At 34.1% G+C, this 21971-nt stretch overlaps 2 long non-coding RNA genes across 3 annotated transcripts; one reads left to right on the top strand and one right to left on the bottom strand.

Moving 5' to 3' along the window:
- The first annotated feature begins 584 nt into the window (after positions 1-584).
- LOC128677872 (uncharacterized) lies at positions 585-1594 on the top strand. The gene is made up of 2 exons (XR_008405579.1): positions 585-780; positions 1366-1594. It is a non-coding gene; the product is annotated as an uncharacterized LOC128677872 (long non-coding RNA).
- Positions 1595-2678: 1084 nt separating this feature from the next.
- Positions 2679-7437, bottom strand: LOC128677871 (uncharacterized). Of its 2 annotated transcripts, XR_008405577.2 has the most exons (3): positions 6921-7361; positions 6722-6838; positions 2679-3271 (listed from the first exon to the last, which is right to left on the bottom strand). It is a non-coding gene; the product is annotated as an uncharacterized LOC128677871 (long non-coding RNA). The 2 variants fall into 2 exon arrangements; XR_008405578.1 differs by lacking the exon at positions 2679-3271 and having other exon boundaries at positions 6563-6838; positions 6921-7437.
- Between the last annotated feature and the right edge of the window lie 14534 nt (positions 7438-21971).

Below are 21971 nucleotides of genomic sequence, written 5' to 3'. Positions count from 1 at the left end.
CTAGAGTTTTTATTGCAAAGTTACAAAACGGGCATTTAGCACAACCTATAATATATATATATATATATAAGAAATTTGCGAAAGACCTGTATTCTATTATATATATATATATATATATATATAATAGAATACAGGTCTTTCGCAAATCCCATGCGGGAACAATAGTTTCTTTTTTCGGAATGAAATGTAGGTTTAAATATAAATAAATGAATATATTAGGACAAATCACACAGATCAAGATAGCCCCAAAGTAAGTTCGAGACTTGTGTTATGGGATACTAACTCAACGATACTATATTCTATAACAAATACATAATATAGATAAACATCCAAGACCCGGGCCAATCAGAAAAATATCATTTTCCATCATGACCCGACCGGGGATCGAACCCGGGACCTCTCGGTTCAGTGGCAAGAACTTTACCACTGCGCCACCGAGGGCGACAACCGAGGTTTGCTTTCCCTATTTCTCAAATATAATAACTACTATTTTTTTTTGAGTGTCGAATGACTTCAAAATCGCTACCGCCCGACCCCTAAACCGCGAGCAGTTGTTCAGTTAGTCATATTGGTTTATCGTCACGTATGTTAACTTTATCAGGTAGTCTCGGATCTGTTGCACCTCGACTCACACTTAACCCAGATACAGAATGTTCGCTAGTTTGGAACTTCGCTTTAGCATGCTATGCATACAGATCGTGTGACTTGCTGCAGCCACGACATTCTCCTCGTGTTCACTTGGATTGAACACGTATATGCCTATTCCCATATTATATAATGGTGCTGTACTATTTGCTATAACTATAATAGTAATAGAATGAACCAAACTAGAAGCGGTGGTGGTGTAACGGTTAAGACTGTGGATCTAAAGGTCCCAGGTTCGAATCCTACTCGTGCCACATGAGTTTGTATACCAATCTGACTCATGTATAGTAGTTTTCATCGTCCACGACTTGCTTCCGGTGAAGGAAAAACATCGTGAGGAAACCTGCACACTGGTTGATTATTAACTTGTGTGTGAAATGGAGAAGACAAGTGCCTGCGAAGGTCTAATCTCTGAATAAATGATTTGAATTTGAATTTAGTCGCCAGTCTCAGCTTCGCTCGAGTTAAATCATAATACGTCCCCAGGAATCACACTATCTTTTAAAAGAACCCGCATCAAAATCCTTTACACAGTTTTCAAGATCTTAATATTGCAGCATACATATGGACGGACAGCGCGGAAATCCACTTGGTTTTATACTATGTAGTGATAATTCTTGTAAATTGCCTTAGTTTTTAAGATAGAAGATAGTTTTATTTGATTTACGTTTAAAGTTATTAACGCTAATTAATATAGCAACTTGTGTTTTGTAGACACAGCGACCGGAGAGCATGGATGAACAGAACATCGCTTCTCTTCATACGCATGCAGTACAGAAGAAACGAGTGAGATATCTCTCTGGAATAGAATAGAATAGACATCATTTATTCCAAAGAATATGGTGATATAAATAGATGACAACAATAAAAAATTCAACATATTCTGCCACAGTTGGCGTAGGAATGTCAAGTATTAAAATTACATTAAAAAATTACATTTTAAATGTTATACACATTTGGTCAACTATTTAATAATCATAAAGTAAAGTCCCGTGTAAATATTTCAATTATAAATGACTGGAACAATTTCTTAATTTCATAAAAACATTGATTTAAGAGCCACTCAAATAATTCACATTTGAATTTAATAATTTTTTGCAGAAAACATTGTCGCTGTACAGTTTTAATCTTTGCTTTGGCGTATATAATTTTGCGGGATTTCTGCTATGATTTTTTTTTGATACCATGTTATGTAGAGGGAAGAGGTCTGGATAGTGATAAGTGGAAACAAGTGTGATAATATTATTCCAGTTTGAATTATGAGAAAGAAGAAGAAGTATAGCAAAATATCCTAGGCCACAACACCCGTGCCGTTGCAGGCGTTGATAGACTGTGGTGACAACTTACAAAAAGGTGGGCCGCATGCCTGTTTACCTGCTTCGTAGTATAAAAAAATATATAATTTAGTCGTTGAAAATAAATGGCTCTTAATACATCATCATCTGCCGCCCTCCGTGACCCACTGCTGGACATAGGCCTCCTTCCGTCTCCGCCAACCATCTCTGTCCTGGGCCAATCTTCATCCATCCAGTTGTTGCCAGCAATTTCCTTTACATCGTCGAACCACTTAGCTACCAGATGTCCTACGCTCTTAATACAATTAATTTCAATTCAAATGATTTCCTAAATATCGTCGATACAACTCAACGCACGTGGCTCTTACGTAAGTCAGATAAATTACATGAATCACGCCGGCTTGCGGATCAACACGTGCGTTTGACTTTAGTTATAGAATACACATAAAGTATATTCATATTTCATTTTAGAATAAACATATACATAAATAAATTTTCCTATTAATATTGTACATGTAAATTTGGATGTCAGGATGTACGCAATGATTATTCAATCACACAACGTCTGCTTGGCGGATTTCAATGTAATTTGGTACACGAATAGAATATAACCTAAAATAGCATATTGGGTTTTTTCTCAAAATTCCCACGGGAATGATGCTCCAGAGAGCAGCTAAGTAGCAATGTTAAAAATTTACAACCTACAACCTAATAATATACAAAAGTTTGTATAATACTCTACTCAATCATCCTTTATATATTACTTGATTTAAATAAGTATAATATGAACTGAAATAACACATAGGATATTATTTAATTTATCCAAAAATACTTACGGGTAAAAATATTGTAGGTAATATATTAGCAAGGAAGAAGGTAGGTATAGGATATACTTCAAAATCTTACTGCAAAAAAAAAATATACACAACAAACTCAGACTCGCTTAGTAAAAGGTAAAACCTTTTTATAAGCAACACTTTCTTTATTTTCCATGTTTTTGTAAGAAAATCTGGGTTGTGTCCCGGTATAATCCGACGAAAACCGCTTTCAACTGGTTCACAGCATTAAGACCTTAGATTTATACAAAACAGCTGTGGCTTAGGACAAGGTGTTGGTGTTAGCTTAACTTTCGGATTTGTTCGGTTCATACCAGAAAAATCCACTGAGTAACCATATTTATGGCATGGTTGGAATACTTTACCTAAATTATAATAAAAAATATAAATTACTTTGTATAATCTATACTAAAATAGCGGCCCAGAGCCGCGAGGGATTTCGTATGCTGACCTCAAAACTTCAATTCGAAGATGGCGCCCCTTGATGATGATATACTAAAAGAATAAAAGAATAATAAAAAATATTTTATATTCATAATAAATTTTTCATAATTCATGAACTCTTTACAACATTTCCCATTATCGTATTTTTTATATATTTTTATAATAGAAGGAAATGTTCCTAAAACATTTCATCAAAATTCTTCTCTCTTAAATATTCAAAAGTGAAGTGTTAAACTTTTTCCTGACATAGATAGATGAATACCTATACAATTTATACACAGTAGCTTAAAATACAGAGTCTTAGCTATCAGAAAATATTATTTTAGAAACTAGTACGTTCAACTAACATGAATGACGTGGTTTTATAATAATATGTAAGACGCAGGATTTTTGCAGAACGTCAAAAAAAAATTGTACCCGTACTATCAATAATGTGAACATTTTAAAAACGAAAATTAACACAATCACAAGATTTTATATATCTTTTAACACGATTTCTGTATTTTTGTCTGACATTTTTTTTTATGAGAGATTTTAAATATATTTCCATTACTGAATTTTTCATTCATGAATTTGTATGCCGTAAAGATCACAGTTCACAATCATAAACAGTTATCGAATAATCCATAAAAAAAAACTGGCGCGAACATTTCTTAACGCAATGGTAAAGTTGCTTGCCTCTGAACCTCTCCATTCAGGGTTCGATCCCCGGTCGAGTCATGATCGAAAAAAAAAATATATATATAAATACATATGTATTTTATAACTATTTACAAATATATATATTTGTTATAAAATACAGTATCGTTGAGTTACAATCCCATAACAGAAGTCTCGAACTTACTTAGGGGCCAGCTCAATCTGTGTGATTTGCCCTAATATATTTATATTTATTTCCGTATTATGCAAATAGTGTGGGCTCTGTTTAATCACTTCCTATGTACAAGTACACAAATATGTACCTATACACCCAGCCTTCATTTCCGTGGTAGCCCGCACTTAATAAATTATTTAAGTCGAAGCAACGCAACGTTTGCCGGTTTTGACACTAATTATAGAGTACTCGGGTTTGGGGTTCCGCGCCATGCAAATTGAGGTTTATTTAGAATTTTGGGAAACTCGAAACTCGGTAACTAGCTGTGTCTCGGTTGGTGTATATGAATTATGCGAGAATCTTGTTTAAAATATAACCATTATCCGACGGAGGAAGAAGTGAGAAAGCCACTTCATTAATAAATTTTAGAACAAATGTTGTGAATAATGTATGCTAAAAGTTGTATATTATTTAGTTACTCGACATCATATATCTTCATATGTAATACGAGGCAATAATATTCTCAAGGAGAGTCGACGTGAGTTTGATGATCTGATATGAAATCTCAGCTTATATTTACACTGAACCGCGAAGATGTGAGAGAGAATTTAATACACTAATGTATCTGCTTCTTTATGTCCATCTCTGTACCTCATTTGTCAGCTACTGGCCGGGTTAAGTAAGGTAATATTACGGTAAGGTGCCTTGCGTTAATGTAAAACTTAGATTGTAAGTTAATTGTACCTTATTAGTGACTCTTTTTTTAATCTGTTGCTATCTCTACTGGAGCCTAGGATCCATATATCATCCTCGACGAAATCTCAGTCTTATATTGAAAACATAATTATCAAATTCAAATTATTTATTCAGAAATTAGACATTCACATGCACTTTTTCACGTCAAATTTTATATTATATAATAATGTCTCTAAAGATTAAAACTATTGGCATTTCTATACAGAAATGGCGATAGAAACTCGTTTATAACCCTATCATGCAAGAAGGATCACTCAGCACATACGGAACCTCAAAGAGCAGCAATCTTTCCTGCGAGACGGTACTACGTAACCTATCGGATTGGTGTGATATGTAATTGTCATGAATTTTCCATCAGCTCCATCGATTTCCTTGTCCGTGTGTTCGTAACGTGAAGTTCACACCTTGGATTTAGTAACAGTATGGTTATGTGAAGAAACTTGTACTATAGTTGATCATGATCACAAGAAAGAAGCAGACGTAGGAAAGTATATACAAAAGTGTTGCTTAATACAAACTTTTATTTAACGTGCAATGTATGTAATTAAATAATTACAGCATAACATACATATGTTAAAAGTGGAATCTTGTAACTCCATTTTGAAGCAGTTACGTGTATCATCAACTGATTGAACTGAAATATTGTACACAAGTTTAGTTGACAATGTACTATTATGATAAGCTTGACCTAGGAACGGCTCCAGATGAGGTGAACCTCAATGGTTTACTGCACGGACAAGCTTTTGCTACACATTTATTTATGAAATTATTAATAATTAAAGATTTAATAAATAATTCGTACAGCAGCACCTACTAATTCCATGAATAATTCTCATTGACAACAATAAATGCATGTGTCTAAAATGTCATTTTGCAAAAAACTTATTTCACATCTAATTTCTTCGAGAAGACCCGAAGTAGAGAGGAGAATTTAAATAGAGAGACGGAAAAGCGTGCTACAATAACAATATAAAAATCTTTTAAATTTTTGTGAAAATTTGTTTTTACATTACTATGTTCTAACACTAGCTATTGCCCGTGATTCCGCCTATGGCAAAATGTAACCTATGTCACTCTACAGTCCTCAATTCATCACCTCAATCCAATGCACCGTTTTGACGTGAAAAGACAAAAAAACACATTAATTATACTATTAATATAGATATAGATAGCAAGGATATCGATTTCCTAGCTTGGTTCAGGTTATAGCATTATAGGTTTAATTTCCATATACGTAACTTAAATGGCAATCACCCTACTCACTTATACGAGGAAATAACACAGAATCCAATACAAAACATTGTCTAACAACGTTATTTACAGAATACCACGGCAAATCAGTTTATGGAGCGCGGACATAGTGGGAGCATACATCTTGTTTACAATATACAGCGCGCGGTAATAATTACACTGAAGTATTTACTATAACTTGGTATATGTTTTAGTCTCAAAGCCTTGCCAGTTTTTAAAGAGAGACACATAATTCATTTTGTGTAAAAATTTGATTTTATCATATTTTTTACAAGTAAAATAAATCTTTATTTAAAATATTACTGAAAATATGTTGCGTTTGATGTAGAATATGAAGATGTTAGATGTTGTTGTAAGGCCATGGACGTAAATATATATATGTATATTTGCGTCCATAGAAATATGTGCCATTGGTTGTACATTGCAAATAAAGTTTTATGCCAATGATGTCCAAGTGACATCACTATTATTTTGGGAGTCAAAATATTACTAATATATGTGTGGAGAACTAAAAAAATATATGCCTTATAAAATTGTTTAATTAAAAAGACATTAAATTGTCCTGTTTTGTCACTAGTTATATTTTTTTTATGGTAAACAATACCTTTTAAGTACTGCTGCTGCTATGGCAATTTGGTAAATGCAAAAGAAAATTAAATTCAACCGCAGAAATTGCATACGCGCTTTATATACAAATAGCTATTCTATGAGCGCAGATAATCCAGCAGTGGACGAAATCGTGGTCCATTACTAGTCACGGAGATTGATCACGAAGTGCAGTCATGACGCGGCCATTACTGTAACAGAGTAAAAATACAGATGATATAGAATAATGGATGTCAGACAGTTGTATAGTAAAATGCTTCATAGTTTTATTACCTCATGGCTGAGGGTCGTGGTCATTACGTGGAATGAAACACACACAACAACTTTCTTGGCACTATTAATGGAGTGGCTTGCCATTGCCTTCTCCATTTCAAACGCAAGTTTACAATTTGCAGGTTTCCTCACGATGTTTTTCTTCATAGAAAGTAGGTGATGGTTTATGAAAACTACTATATATGAGTGATTTTGGTATTCAAACTCATATATACAAGTAAGATTTGGTCGGAATATTTGTGAAAAAGCTGTACCGACAGGCCGTTTTGTCTTAAACGATTTGCTAAGGTGCATTGTTTCGTCGGATGACGAAATTAGAATTTCACGCACTTTTTTCTACGGTTTATTTCAAGCAATCGATTTACTATTTCTAAACAATACTTTCGATACAAAATGACGTAAGGTGCTCAAAATATCGTCTAGATATGAAGATTAAATATTAAATTAAACTTATGTTAAAAACTAAATTAAAAATTGCATCTTATCTGCTAGAAAAGCTCTCACAGTTTCCAAACGCCTGAACGCACATTTTCCAAACATAGCTAAGAACATTCTCGATTAAATTGGCTATCAAATAAAAATAACTAGATCAAAATCGGCTCAGCCATTTTACTGCAACGATATGCCACGGACAGATATACAGATACACGGACACGTTAAACGTGTAACTCCCTTCTGTCGCATTCAGAATACAGTTTATAAGTAAGTGCGACCTGTCGATGGCTGAAAGGGGTATTCCTGAGAAAGCTTTAGGTGTAATTTATTATGATTTTACCCGAGCGAAGCCGGGACTAGCCGTTAGTATTACTATAAAGTTGGTAAAGGTTTAAAGCTAACCTACATATTTATTTAAGATATCATATCTCATAACACGGAACCTATTGTGTCGATTGTTAACGCAACTGCGAATAATTACGCTGGAACCAACTAAACTATAAACTAAAAACGTATATAATGATGTTTGTAGCAGGACAATACTAAACTGCGCACTCTAGTCGTGTTTATGTTACATTCTGCGCACCTACCATTGGATTTCGATTATATCTTTTGCGCAGAATGTAAAAGTCATTTAAGAGACTGCTCAGGGTCAGCAGAAAAATAAACCTTAAAATTTTAAATATTCTGCTTTATTTTTACAACCAACCTTATTTGGGAGTATAATGTATAATAATTTTATTTCCAATCATAGTGCCAGGGCCCCCAATCTCCTCGTATTAGTATGGAGTGGTCTAAATTTAGGACGGAACCACATTGATAGAATGAATGAAATTTCGGTTGCATCAGTCAATTTTGACGTTAACTTTTACCTGCGCCAAAAAACGCAAATTACGTCTATCTAAACGACGGCAGGATAAAGTTAACGTAGAGGTTCACTGGTGCAAGCCACCGTAAACTCACTTTAAACTTGATAATGAAATAGAATCGAGAACCATTGGTAATGGGATTACCACTCGATGGGTGTCCGTCGTGTCTTCACTATAACAAAACAATCATTGTTTCCGCACTCGAATGCGTTTCAATTGTTTTCTTATTTAATTGCGATTAATTTGTTACTATATTAACAAATACAACCAGCTTTATCAGCAGTATCTGCCTGTAATAGTTCCTGGATAAATAGACTCTACGCAAAGAGTAATCTGTCTTCTCTCTCACGTTAAAACGTAGTATAGCAGTCTTGTATACTAATGTGTTTAGGTCAAATTAATCTTAAAACTCATAGGTTTGTATTCGTTGGTATGTTAGATTATATTGAAAGATGTTATGGGTTTTATTTTAAACTTTATCGCGGTGCAAAATTTAATCGAATTCAATGCATGTCGTAACAAAACATAAACAAACCAAAAATCAAAATAAAAACCAATTGTGTCCAGAAATTAAACCTTAAATACTGTAAAATCACATCGAATCTTCCAAATTTTAAGAGTATTTTTTTTTACACTGACCACGGGCTTCGTGGCTTCACAACCCCGAACGCAACGAGGATGACATCCGTGCAGAAATTATGAACTTACGACTAAAACATATAGCACTATTGTCTTTTAATATACATCGTCGTATTTCATCATGGCTGAGTGTGAGTCAGTACGTGGAACGAAGTACACATAACAAATCTTTTGGCACTATTCATGGAGTGGTTGCCATTTCACACACAAGTTAATAAGCAACCAGTGTGCGGTTTCCTCACGATGTTTTCAGGTGGTGGTCGATAAAAACTATACGTAAGCCAAATTGATGAATGAATTCGAACCTGGAACCTTTCGATCCACAGGCGGGCGTCTTAACCACTACACCACCACCGCTTCGCACCTCACATATTACAAAACAATTACTTGCTCAGAGAAACGTAATTTAATTACGTGTGGAATAAGACAAAGCGCTCAACTGCATGTAGCTGTCAACATTGTACTTAGCGTGCGCATTTCAAGATGCAGTTAATTAAACTTATGAGCAATTCGCATATTGTTCGCAACCCAGATCAGAGATGGTGAGAGATATAGCCTAATAATAAATTAATAAAAATATATTAATAAGTATTAAAAAGTGGCCGACCCGAAACAAGTCGGATCTAGATTAGAATTGGTGGAGTTACGCATTGGACAGAGATCTTATCCCAGCAGTGGGATATCATGGGCTAATGAAAATAATACTGATAGAAAAAGCCCTAGGCTTTAAGTCTGCCTGTTACATATATATTTTTTTGTAATAAGGTTAAAGTAAAAATTTCAAAAAAAAAAGTCAACTTTTAAGTTGATTTAGGATTTTTTTGATAATACTCAAATGCGAAATAAATCAAACACAATGCGTAATGAATACGTAGATATACTTAAAGTAATATTTACAATTTAATTAACATCCCTACTATTCTAGATTTTACATAATGAGTGAGATGAGCTCGGTGATCAATAATAGATTATGTAAAACCTTTCAATCTCAAGCATAAGAAAACTACACACTTGAAAATATCATAATTACATGTTTTTAGAAACACAAACTTAAGACATTATTCGTTCAACTAAAAACTTTTCTCCCATATTACGTTATCTATGACGTCACAGATGGATGGGGTTAATGAGCGAATAGGGGGAAATTAGGGGGATATATGATTTGTTGTGATGAAATGTGGGGTAGGTGAAGCGTGTTATTGCTATGATGGAGTTGCGGAGTTGCCCCGAGCAATGATTTCTTAACTTTGTTTTTGTTTCTAATTCTGTAGAAAAGTTTCCCATTCTGTTACAAATCAATACAGAAATTACTTAGGTTGTTTCATATAAAATTACGTACTTATAACAAAGTTGTTTAGTATTGGTATTGATTGTACTAGATGTCGAAGGTAGCCATGAACCGTCATTAATATTTTGAACTGTAATGGTAGCAGTAAGATTATGAGATAATTAAATTAATAAAAATAATAAATATTGGGACAATAATCAATCTGCTGATAACAACTTGGACGACGACGAATACCTTGCCGGACTGCGGCGGTCCCGGGTTCGATCCCCGGTTAGATCATCAATATATAACATTGAATAAAAACGTTGGGTAATCTAACGGGCAATGAAAATAAGACCTAGTGGATAGTAGAACGATGTTATTTTTAATTGCACTTTGTTCTAAATGAAAACTGTGTCCAGTTTAATCCCACTAATGTTGTGAAGACATCTTCAAAGCTTTCGCATTTACGACATCAGTAGAATGTTTGTATATTTGTGACTCTTTCACACAAAGCTACTGGACGGATTGTTATGAAATTTGGTACGCGGTTAGAATATATCCTGGAATAATACATAGGGTACTTTTTATCCCGAAATTCACACGGGAGTAAAGCCCCGGGACGCAGCCCAAATTAAAGTAAGTAATGAAAAAATCACTAGTTACATTTTCGAAAAAAAAACATCCTGTTTTTATTTTCACATCAATTGTAACAAAATACGAATTGTAAAAATAAATTTATTACTTTTAAAATCAAATATTAGTATCACAGACTAGGTAAACAGTTAATGTATGCATTAATACACGATTGAACGAGTTTGACCAAACATTGGCTGTTGGTATCGCCTGAATGGGTTTTGTCAAATCAAATAAAATCATTTATTCAGAAATTAGGCCTTCACAGGCACTTTTTCACGTCATATTCTAAATTAAATGATGTTTACCAAAGCTACAAACTACTAGCATTTCGGAACGACCACTGCTGAGAAGAAATGCCCAAAGAATGTCATTCAAACAGTTGGTCCCTATTATGCCAGAAGAGCTTACCATTGACAATGTAAGTACAGTAAGTATATATATATATATATATATATATATATATATATATATATATATATATATATATATATATATATATATATATATATATATATATATATATATATATATATATATATATATATATATATATATCTTGCTTTTTACATTTGCTAGAAACAACTAAAATCAGTATGTATATATAAAACTCTTCCGTTACTGAGTAACTGACTGGCTGACTGACAGAACGTACAACCGAAACTACTGTGCGTGGAAAGCTGAAATTCAGATTCAGGTTAGGCATTTAGGTCCCCTGGGGAGTGTAGGTGAGCACTAAGAGAGGATTTTTGGAAATTCTACCCCGAAGTTCTACACTGTTGAAGTTAGTGACTTGAAACTTTGGATTTTGGTTGTTTACAACATATTAATAAATACGTGTTTCAAATTGTTCTGAACATTCAATCTTTCGTCCCCCTTTTGAAGGGCAAAAGGGGGATGATTGTAAGGAACTTAATAAATATTTGTGACGAGATTTTACTATGAAATTCAATTTAAAGCTAGTTGAAAATAAATGCTTAGTACAATTTACCTTTCTATTTAATACGGACAAAAAGCAAAATTAATCAACTATGCAATGCCGTGAGCAAAGCTAATAAAACTTTATTTTGTATAATAATAGCAAGCATCTCTTTGAATTATTATTAATCAAAGGGAAATATTCACGACGACACATGCCATGAAATAATAATGAACACAAATGGAAGTAAATCACAAGAGGAAGCGGACGATTAGACCTTACCTTATTTCATACACATTTTATCTTCTTGTCCGTCTGTCTGACCCTTGTATCAATTTTGCCTCTGCCCCTTCTGTCATTAATCAAATATTCAAGTCAACGAAAGGCAACTGATATTACTTTTACGACTACTTACCGCCATCTAGTGGCAAGCAGTAGCATACACAATAAACTAAACTGTCCATCAATGTTCAGGTTTCCTCACGATGTTTTCCTTAACTAGAAACAAACAGTCGTCTGTGAAAACGTCAAATACACATACTTATATATTAACAAATAGGTATACAAAGTCATGTGGTATTCACGAGTAGGATTCCAACCTGGGACCTTTCGATAAGCGGTGATTAGTGATGTATATTGTGAGTTGCGCCGTCAAATTTGACGTTAATTTTTAACTTGCGCGCCATTGATACTTAAACAAAATGGCGTAATATGCGTTGTTCTGCGCATGTCAAAATTGACGGTGCAACACACATGGATTTAGTAGTTACACCAAATCCTCTCTAAATAGAATTTTGAAGTAGATTCTTCTCACTTGGACACCGGAAACATCACTCGGATGTAAAACAATAGCCTGATACTGGGCAGCAAAACAATTAATATTTGCCTTCGCCGCTCCCGGCACCCGATGGATTTATATACTCACTGTACAAAGGCTTTTACAAGGCTAAAGAGGAGATAGAATTAAGGGAGTGTTGAGTGAATATTATAAACTGAAGTGCTGAATTGTGGCAAACAAATAAAACTACCTATATGTATATGCCAAGCACTTCAATTTAGTAACATAGAATGAATCGCATCTATCACCTTAAAAAATAAGTATTGCCTCTGTAATTCCTTCGTCTCTCCCGATTTGCACTCACTGCTTAAAGACTGCAGATAAATGTTCAAACAGACAAAGAAGTATGTTCAATTAATGAAAAAAAAAATCGAACAAATTGGAGAATTGTTTTTAAGTTTATTTTTTGATGAATCGACTATATTTTGACTGTTTGAAATTAAATAAAATTCTATATTTAAATACCAGCTTTTGTCCGCAACTTCGCCCGCGTTTTTCGTGCGTTCGCTCATAACTTATTATTATCGATATCTCGTGATTTAAGCAACGTATCGCAATGAATCCTATATGGGATTTTAAGTTAGACCTTCCGCTATACAACTGCAAACGGCAATATAATCCATCAAGCAGTTTTTGCGTGAGACGCAAACAAATATACAGAAAGACAAAAAAAAAATCTGCTTTTATTGTTCACATAAGTATTTTTCTTTAATATCTTCTCTGTACAGACATACACGTACACGTCATACGCTTACACTTTGATTATTATATATAGATATGTGAGTAAAGTTCAATATTATATTTTCGAGGTTCTCAAGATACGGTTTTGATTACAAATACATACCTATTAATGTATCAGCTGAAGGTTATCACTAGGCTCGGGACACGAATGGGTAAATAATTATGATATATAACGCAATAAATAATAAATGACATATTTTTGGATGAAATGTTTGTATTTTATATATATATTATTTGTGTACAGACTTGATACAGACCCTCCGGCTTCGCTCGGGTAAGAACATAATCAATTTTAGACCCAACTTTCCCCTGGAACTACATATATCTCGTGGTGAAACTGCATGAAAATCCGTGCAGTAGTTATTGAGTTTATCGCTAACAGACAGACATACGCGGTAGAGGACTTTTTTAAACATATATCTAATAATAGATATTATTCGGATCATCAATGATTTAGTTATCAATGATGATATATTTAAAATATATTTATTCAACTGTGTAATTGATAACTAAATCATATAACAATGTGAATGATAACAAATATATATATTTTAAATATATATATAATAAACCAATATGTATTAAATGACAGTGACTACAGACTGAACTGACCGACTGACTCATCTCCGCATGTTACCGGCCGCCTGTCTGACGTCAACACCCCTTGGGAATGTTATTGTTGCCTATCAGCTGCGTGGGCTGTGTGCCCCTTAGTCGCCTAGTACGACAGGAGGATATGTGAATTCTAGGGCGGACCCACAAGCAACAGAATACAGAACGAACTAACAGTAATTGAATTACTAATTATTGACTTTTAAAAAGTTTTCACAGCTGACTGACAAATGGTTGACTGCAGTCAGGGGCAAACAGAGTCTTCAAAATATATATACGGGGCATCATGGCATTTTTTCCAGTTACTTCTTCAGCCATAGAATGTCGAAGCCCAAGTTTTCGCCTTCCTACTTTTTCTCCTCGATTTATATAGTCATCAGGATCCTTCATAATAGCCACGCATAACATCCTTGGCTAATATAATAAAAATACAACATAAAACAATTTAGTTCTAAACTTTTAAATACATCACAAACTAACAAACATGCAATTAGGATAATTACTTAGATTACTTATGAGACTCATAACATACTAATGTATGTTAACAATAATTAAAGTAGCCAGTCTAGTACGATCTAGCTCATACCACTGGAGTAGAAATACCTGGAGTACTAGCTTCATATTTTTAACCCCCGACGCAAAAAGAGGGGTGTTATCTATATAATAAGTTTAACGTGTCTGTCTGTGTACCTGTCTGTGGCATCGTAGCTCCCAAACGGATGAACCGATTTTCGATTATTATTTTTTGTGTCATTAGAAAATTTTGTACCGAGTGTTCTTAGACATATTTCATGAAAATCGGTTCAGCCGTTCAAAAGTTGTAGCGAAATGAATATTGAGAGTTTTTTTAAATTTGTCTAACAAATAAACTTGTTGTATGAGGTACAAAAATTCTTGAATCGAACGGGAATGGAATCCACGCGCCTGTCTATTCAGTTCCCGCTCGATTCCAGAATGTTTTTATATCGTTAATATTTACAAAATCATTTATACCTATAATGCATGTATGACATGTATAACAAAACCATTTAAACATTAGATTATTGGACCTTTGATCACAATTTTGAGCGTCTTCACAATCACTAGATCACTACAACTTATATTAAACTCTTTAGCCATTAATTTAATCAAATCTAGAAGATTTCATTAAATTAGTGGATATACCTATAGTAAAACAATATTTTTCTAATCATCAGATATAGTAAAGTTATCTTAAGTGTACAACTCAATAATAGAAATATCAAAAAGCTTGTTCAGGAATTTCAAACCAATTTATTAATTTAACGAAGCCTGAATTATATCTTGTGGATAGAATAAATAATAATAACATGATTATAATATAAAAGTGATCAATTAGCTTTGCATAAAGCTTGGTCTCTACATCGCTCGTCGTGCCTCTGTACTCATACATACATAATACCCGAATACGTCCGGACATACACACACATAAATGTTGAGCGCAGACTGGGAACAAGCTCGCTCCGTGTACTATCTTACTGTGAGCATTGTCATATCGAGGTACGAAAATATAGAAATGGCAATGTGATTATATAACTAACTGAATCTCGCTTTGTTACCCGTGTGATTATTTTAAAATACTTAAATTTTTATGTATAGTAGCGCCATCTACTTTATAAAGCGCCATTGTCTATTAGACTTCTTGGCTAAACCCAACACGAATCAAGTATCCTTACATATTATAAAACAAAGTCTTCTGTCGCGATAAACACAAAAACTACTGCACGGATTTTCATACGGTTTTCACCAGTAGATAGTGTGATTCCTGAGGAAGGTTTAGGTCTATAATTTATTGTGTTTTAACCGAGCGAATCCGGGACGAGCCGCTAGTTAGGGATAAAAAGTACTCTATGTCTAAGGTTGATCCATCTTAATATCAATTTAATAAAATATCGCCCAGTCGTTTGAACGTGTAGAAATAATTAATATTCTTCAAAAAACTTCGCCTTTATTAGTAGTAATATTATATACATAGTTATGACATTATAAACGGACATTTTGTCGAATTTTTATCTTCCTGAGGACAATAAAAGCTTGTGGCAAAAATTACATTTTTGTAAAATAAAACATATTACAAAATATAACATACATAAACTAAAACTTTTGTTTTTTTTTTTCGGTATTAATCTATGTATTTTATAAATAAGGCGAATACTTTAAAAACCTCATCCGAACACACCTCGCTCCAAGCCCGTCGCGACACTGCCCCACCCCGCACCCCGGAACTCCCCAATTAATTACTGTTCGTCGATCCAACTTGAACGAGTGCACGTATGTTTAATTCCAGTCCCACTGCCGGGAACGTCTGAAATGTCTGGGCTATCCCATCAATCAACGTAACCTTGCCTAGATACAACTCTAGCTGGCATGGAAGTGATTGGTTTCCTATTTTTATGCATACAATTCTATGTCATAATTGAACGTGGTATATTTTTACTTATCATAATAATAGTTACGCACAATAATAATTTGGCATAATGTTTAGGGCACAATTTTTTTACGCATACCTACCATAAGTATAACCATTTTTAAGCATAATATTCTAAAACATATTGGCAGCTTATGGTTGGCCCGAGGGCCGCCCCGCCGCACCCTAACCTACTGCTACACTATAGCTTTATGCATATCAAAAATATGATAAAATACATTAGCCTAAACTAAACATTATGCTTATTCAAAATGTATGCCAAAAAACAAGTAGGTATGTCAAAATATTATTACGTCAAAACAATATATGCCAAAATTTATGCGAAAAAAAGGGAACCCGAAGTGAATCCATACTTCCAGACTAATATTATAAATGCAAAAGACATAACACACCTTCTTCATAATGCATATCAGTAAATTTTGTGGCTTCGCCCGCGTCATTTGTGGGTCGATTTTTAAAAAAGTAGCCCATGTTTGAACAGGGCTCTTTAACTAAATGGGTACCTAATTTCATCAAAATATGTTTAGCCGTGAAAGCGGAACAGATAGGCAGACAAATAAACAGACTTTCGTATTCTTCTAATACTATAAACGCGAAAGTTTGTGAGACTTCCACGCAAAATCTATTGGATGGATTGTTATGAAATTTGGTACACGGGTATATATATAACCTGGAATAACACATAGGATACTTTTTATCCCGAAATTCCCACGAGAGCGAAGCCCCGGGGCGCAGCTAGTCCTAACTAATATTATAAATTTATAAGGAAGTTTGTTACCTCTTCATGGTTTAGTAGTTTAAATTTTATCCAGGAAAAATAAATATTCACGCGGGTAAAGCTTCGGGCAAAACCTAGTTTATAATATTTGTATGGATAACATGGTTTTAAAGGCTTGAGGACTGAAAAAAATATCAGTAATTACTTGGAGATATAAGAGTAGAAAATATAGTTTAAAATGGAAGTTTAAATGAGCTGACTAAATCTAGATCGCGTAACCATTGAGATAATCTTGCTCATACATTGTTCTAATAGTCTTCCTTGAACCAGTGGATTCTATTAACTTTGCAATACTCGTACGATATGTACAGTCGCAAACAAAAATTAATTTGACCTCATTTATTGGCTGCCCAATAGATTTTTATTTTATTTCATTTATTTTCATTCTGTTTATGTCAATGCAAAACTCTCGAAATAATTAGTGTTTTAGGAAAAAAAAAACTAAATTAATCCAATTTTTTCTATAGATTGAAGCTATTACCATATTGCCTTAAGTTTTTATTATATACCTATATTAGCGGCCCGCCCCAGCTTCGCTCGGATTCAATAAATGCTAAATCCAATTGAATCACTATGTATATAAAAAAATCCGGCCAAGAGCAAGTCGGACTCGCTCACGAGGGGTTCCGTAGCAATCATAACCTTGTTTTGGGTGCATTAATTATATAATTAATGCACCCAAAACAACAAATAAGGACACGCATATGCGTGTCCTTATTTGTGGTAACTAAATATTTGCTACAACACTTCGTGAGCAAGTCTGACACAGAGTTAAAATTTTCCACGTCGCTTTAGTTTCCGTGACAATGCATTATTATGATACGCTTGACATGATCGTGTACCCTGGATCAGCTCCCAAGAAGGCAACTCCTCAACGGTTAACTGCACGGATGTGATTTTTAGTCACTTTAATTTCTACAAGATCTCTCTGAGGATATTGTCCTCAAAGATTGTGGCAAAAATGTCAATTTCGTAAAAATAACTTGTTACATTTATGTACTCAACTGTACCCAATGAAAACATCCAGTTAGAACTTAGCAATTAGACAAGAAGCGGTTGCAACAAATCTCGAAGCGAGAGCAATTGTGGCAATTTCTGTGCGAGCTGATACATTCCTCGCTTTTGAGGGTAATTTATTTTATGTTGCTACGCTGTCTCTGTTTAATGAAACAATAAATAAGATGTTTACAAAAATAAAAAATAACATATTATAAAACAAAGTCCTCGGGCGCGCCTATCTGTCCGTTCGTGATATACTCGAAAACTACTGCACGGATTTTCATGTGTTTCTCACCAATAGATAGCGTGAAAGGTTTATGATTTGTAGTGTTTTTACTCTAGCAAACTGAGACCAGCCGCTACTAAAAATTATAAATTTTGTGTCAGAAATGATGACATTCTACTTTTATGGTCGACAGAGAGATTTGTTGCATAAATCATATCCGTTCAGATAACTGTTCAAGATTTCCCTCATTGAGAGTCGATCCTGAAAGCACCATCAACTTGGAAGATTTCATTACAGACAGACGGTGCAAGTGAAACTACATAAGATTTTATAAAAATAGGAACACTATAAATATTCTTAAAATTTACAAAAGTAGAATTATCTGCAAGGGTCGTTGGCTTTTGTACTCTTAAATTTAGCCAATTCGAAGCTAAAAAGATAAGAGCAGTTTTACGTAGAACTGTTTATCTATATCTGTATTATTCAGTGGATCCTAGGTACCGACGCTCAAAGACTGAGGAAAAAACCGGGATAAGAGATGAGATATATATATGTCTCAATCAATTAATTCCCCCTCGATTCCAGAATTATTTTCAATTAATTATTATTAAGAACTAGATGTCGCCCAGATATAGTCTACAGCAATCTTGGATAATGTACCTTTGTAATGGTGAAAGAATTTTTGAAATCGGTTCGGTAGCTTCGGAGATTTCTCGCCTCAAACATATAAACTCACAAACGCTTTTCTTTATAATATTAGTATGGATGTATTTTTCAATTCTCACAATCCAAAAACCGTTTAAAATGTTGAAAAGGGAACCTTTAAAATAATTAAATTTGTTGCCGAGCATGCCCCACAGAGCACAATTGATCCCGGCTCGAATCTAGACATACAGTCTAAGAGGTTCCGTACGTGACGCGAGTGTGAATAAAGCTTGATTCGAACTGGGTAGGAACGGGGGTCTGTCTAATTTCTATGTTCGACTTTAGGCCTAACACGGATTGGGTGGCAAAATCCCTCCTTATAGTCTTTTCTGTCACTCTTCTTTTGCGCTTTGGAAGTCGGCAGTAGGCTTTAGTTTTAAGTAAATTTATGACATCAATAAGTGTATTTTTAATTTGAGTCGTATTCCTCATGGCCTTGAGTCGTGGAATAAAACACCGAATTAATATTAATTTCTTTCTTCTTTTCTAATTAACGTCTACTTTACAAACCGGTGCAAATGCGCCGGTCAAATTAATATCAAATTGTGTCTCGATTCTGCCCGATCGACGCGTTACAAAAAATGTTTACTTTTAAATACAAACATTCCGCGCAAGACCACTGGCATTGAAACTTTAATCTTCTATTTTCATGAACAAGACCCAAGTCTATCGGCTGCACAAAACCAGGATAACTCTTAACTACCCCAACTTTTTTGCTAAGGAAAAATCAACTTTATCTGTAAGCAATAAAGCCGAAATTCGATATAGAGTACAACTTGTCTGGTTGTCCATACAACAGATGTTGCAGCCACTTTATAAGGACTACGGAGTTGGAAACTTTGACAGTCGTCGACGGGTCGTGAGATGAAATTTTATTAGTTAAACCTTTTTTTGGGTTCCGCACTCGAAGTTTTATTAACATAGCCGGCTTTCAGGCTCAAGTCTACACATACATTGATGCTCAATTGTCAATTTTTATCCTGAGTCTTCTTGATTAAAGAATAAATAATAGTTATAATGAGCTCTGACGCTCAGATGTTGAGCGTCGGAGCGCATTATAACTATTATTTAAGAAGAAGAAACCGGGAAACTACTCAGACGAGAGAAACAGACAGATAAACATCAAAGATCTCGACCTGACTAGAAATGAATACTCCAGGACCTCATCCAATGTGCAAAAATATTAATTACATTTGAAATAACTACTTTATGGTACAATACTATCGGAATCTAGTAGATGATCAGTATTCGCTTAATTAAATCACTGTGTATTTAATATTACAATATATTATGTAGTATATTTATCCTATACTCAGTATCAGTAATATAGTCGGTAGGTAGTCAGTAGTATGTCGGTAGATATAGGTAGCAAAAGTCATGTTATATGCCTTTAGACGACTTGAATAAAATTTGACATCAACAACACAACCGAAAATAGAAAAGTAACTTAGTAACTTAGGTGAGTAATGCAAGAGACAAGAGAGAAGAAAAATATTTTAAAAAAAATAGATACGGAACTCTTATTGAAGTCGATTCGCGTTTGACATAGTATTTGAATATAGCAAAGTTTGGGCACCACTGGTAATGCGTGTCGAACTATATCAAAGTTTTGCGCTTAGCGTCGTTTATCCATTGAGCAAATATTATATTCAAATGTCGTGTTTACGTCAGTTTATTTTTACATGCATTTATTTAATTTAGGATGAGTTGCTACAGCCAACATCGACGTTGACTTTAACCTGCTCTGGCGTTTAGACAAAATGGCACACTTTGCATTTATCTGTGCAGGTTAAAGTTAATGTCAAAGTTGAGTGGTGAGACCGAATCTTAATCTATCACATCTGACTATGAGAGTTATTTCGTGTTATCAAATAATGTTTATCGATAAGGAACCACTTTTTGTTAGTAATGCAAACTATGTTAGTATGGATAACGAATAATGTAACTAATAGTGGACACTTTAAAATTAATAGTTTTAAAGTGACCAACAGCGTGGTCACTTTAAAACTATTAATTTTAAAGGAGAGATTTTAAAGAAGAATTTTTAAGAAAGATTTTAAAGGCTCTCCTTTAAAATCTTCATCATTTTGAGTCTTTTAGTCATAAAATCTTGATCATTTGAAAATGAAATGAAGTATGGGGAAACAGCAAAAATTGATAATGGTCACATCACAATCAGGTCAACAAAATAATGTTCAATTAAAACAACCGCATTTTTAAATATAAACTCTTACCTAAAACTAATTTATATCTGTCTCGCTCTTAGACAGTTGGCTCCCTCGGGCACCAAAAAACTTCCAAGAAATAATCAAAAGATTCTCAGAACTACCTGTTACTGATAATGTTTTTTTTTTTATTTAAAAAATCACTGAACGTTTTGGCATTTTATTTTGAACCGTATCATGTTACGTTTACAGTTCAATTTCAAATGTATGGTAGAATATGATAAGGTTGTAAAAAAAATCTTAACAAAAGTAGAAATGGTACCGGGCCTTCCCTTAAGGATCTTCCAAAGGTACAATAAATCATTATTGAATATGTTTCAGCAAAAAATAAGACAGCCGATTATATATGGTAAATTTAGATTTTTTTCAAAAGTTTGTCGATGTGTTTGTGTGTTAAAAGAAGCGTCGATTTTGAACTTTACTAACAGCAGTGATTGATATTAAAAAAAAATAGATAAGAAAAATTAAGCGACGATTTCTCGGTTTGAATTTATTCATATGTCGCCTGCCTCAACAATGTCATAACACAAACACAAAATAGACAATCGGGGACTCGCCAGCTCTGCCAAAGGGCCCCCCAAAAAGACTTATTTTTCATAGTCGTATTCCTCGTGGCTGAGGGTCGTGATCATTACGTGGAATGAAACACACACAAGAACTTTCTTGGCATTATTAATGGAGTGGTTTGTCATTGCCTTCTCCAGTTCACGCACAAG

The sequence above is a fragment of the Plodia interpunctella genome, chromosome 18, assembly GCF_027563975.2.
Source record: "Plodia interpunctella isolate USDA-ARS_2022_Savannah chromosome 18, ilPloInte3.2, whole genome shotgun sequence".
Classification (NCBI taxonomy): Eukaryota; Metazoa; Arthropoda; class Insecta; order Lepidoptera; family Pyralidae; genus Plodia; species Plodia interpunctella.
Note: the sequence above shows the minus strand (reverse complement) of the source record. Positions and strands in the feature narration are given on the sequence as shown.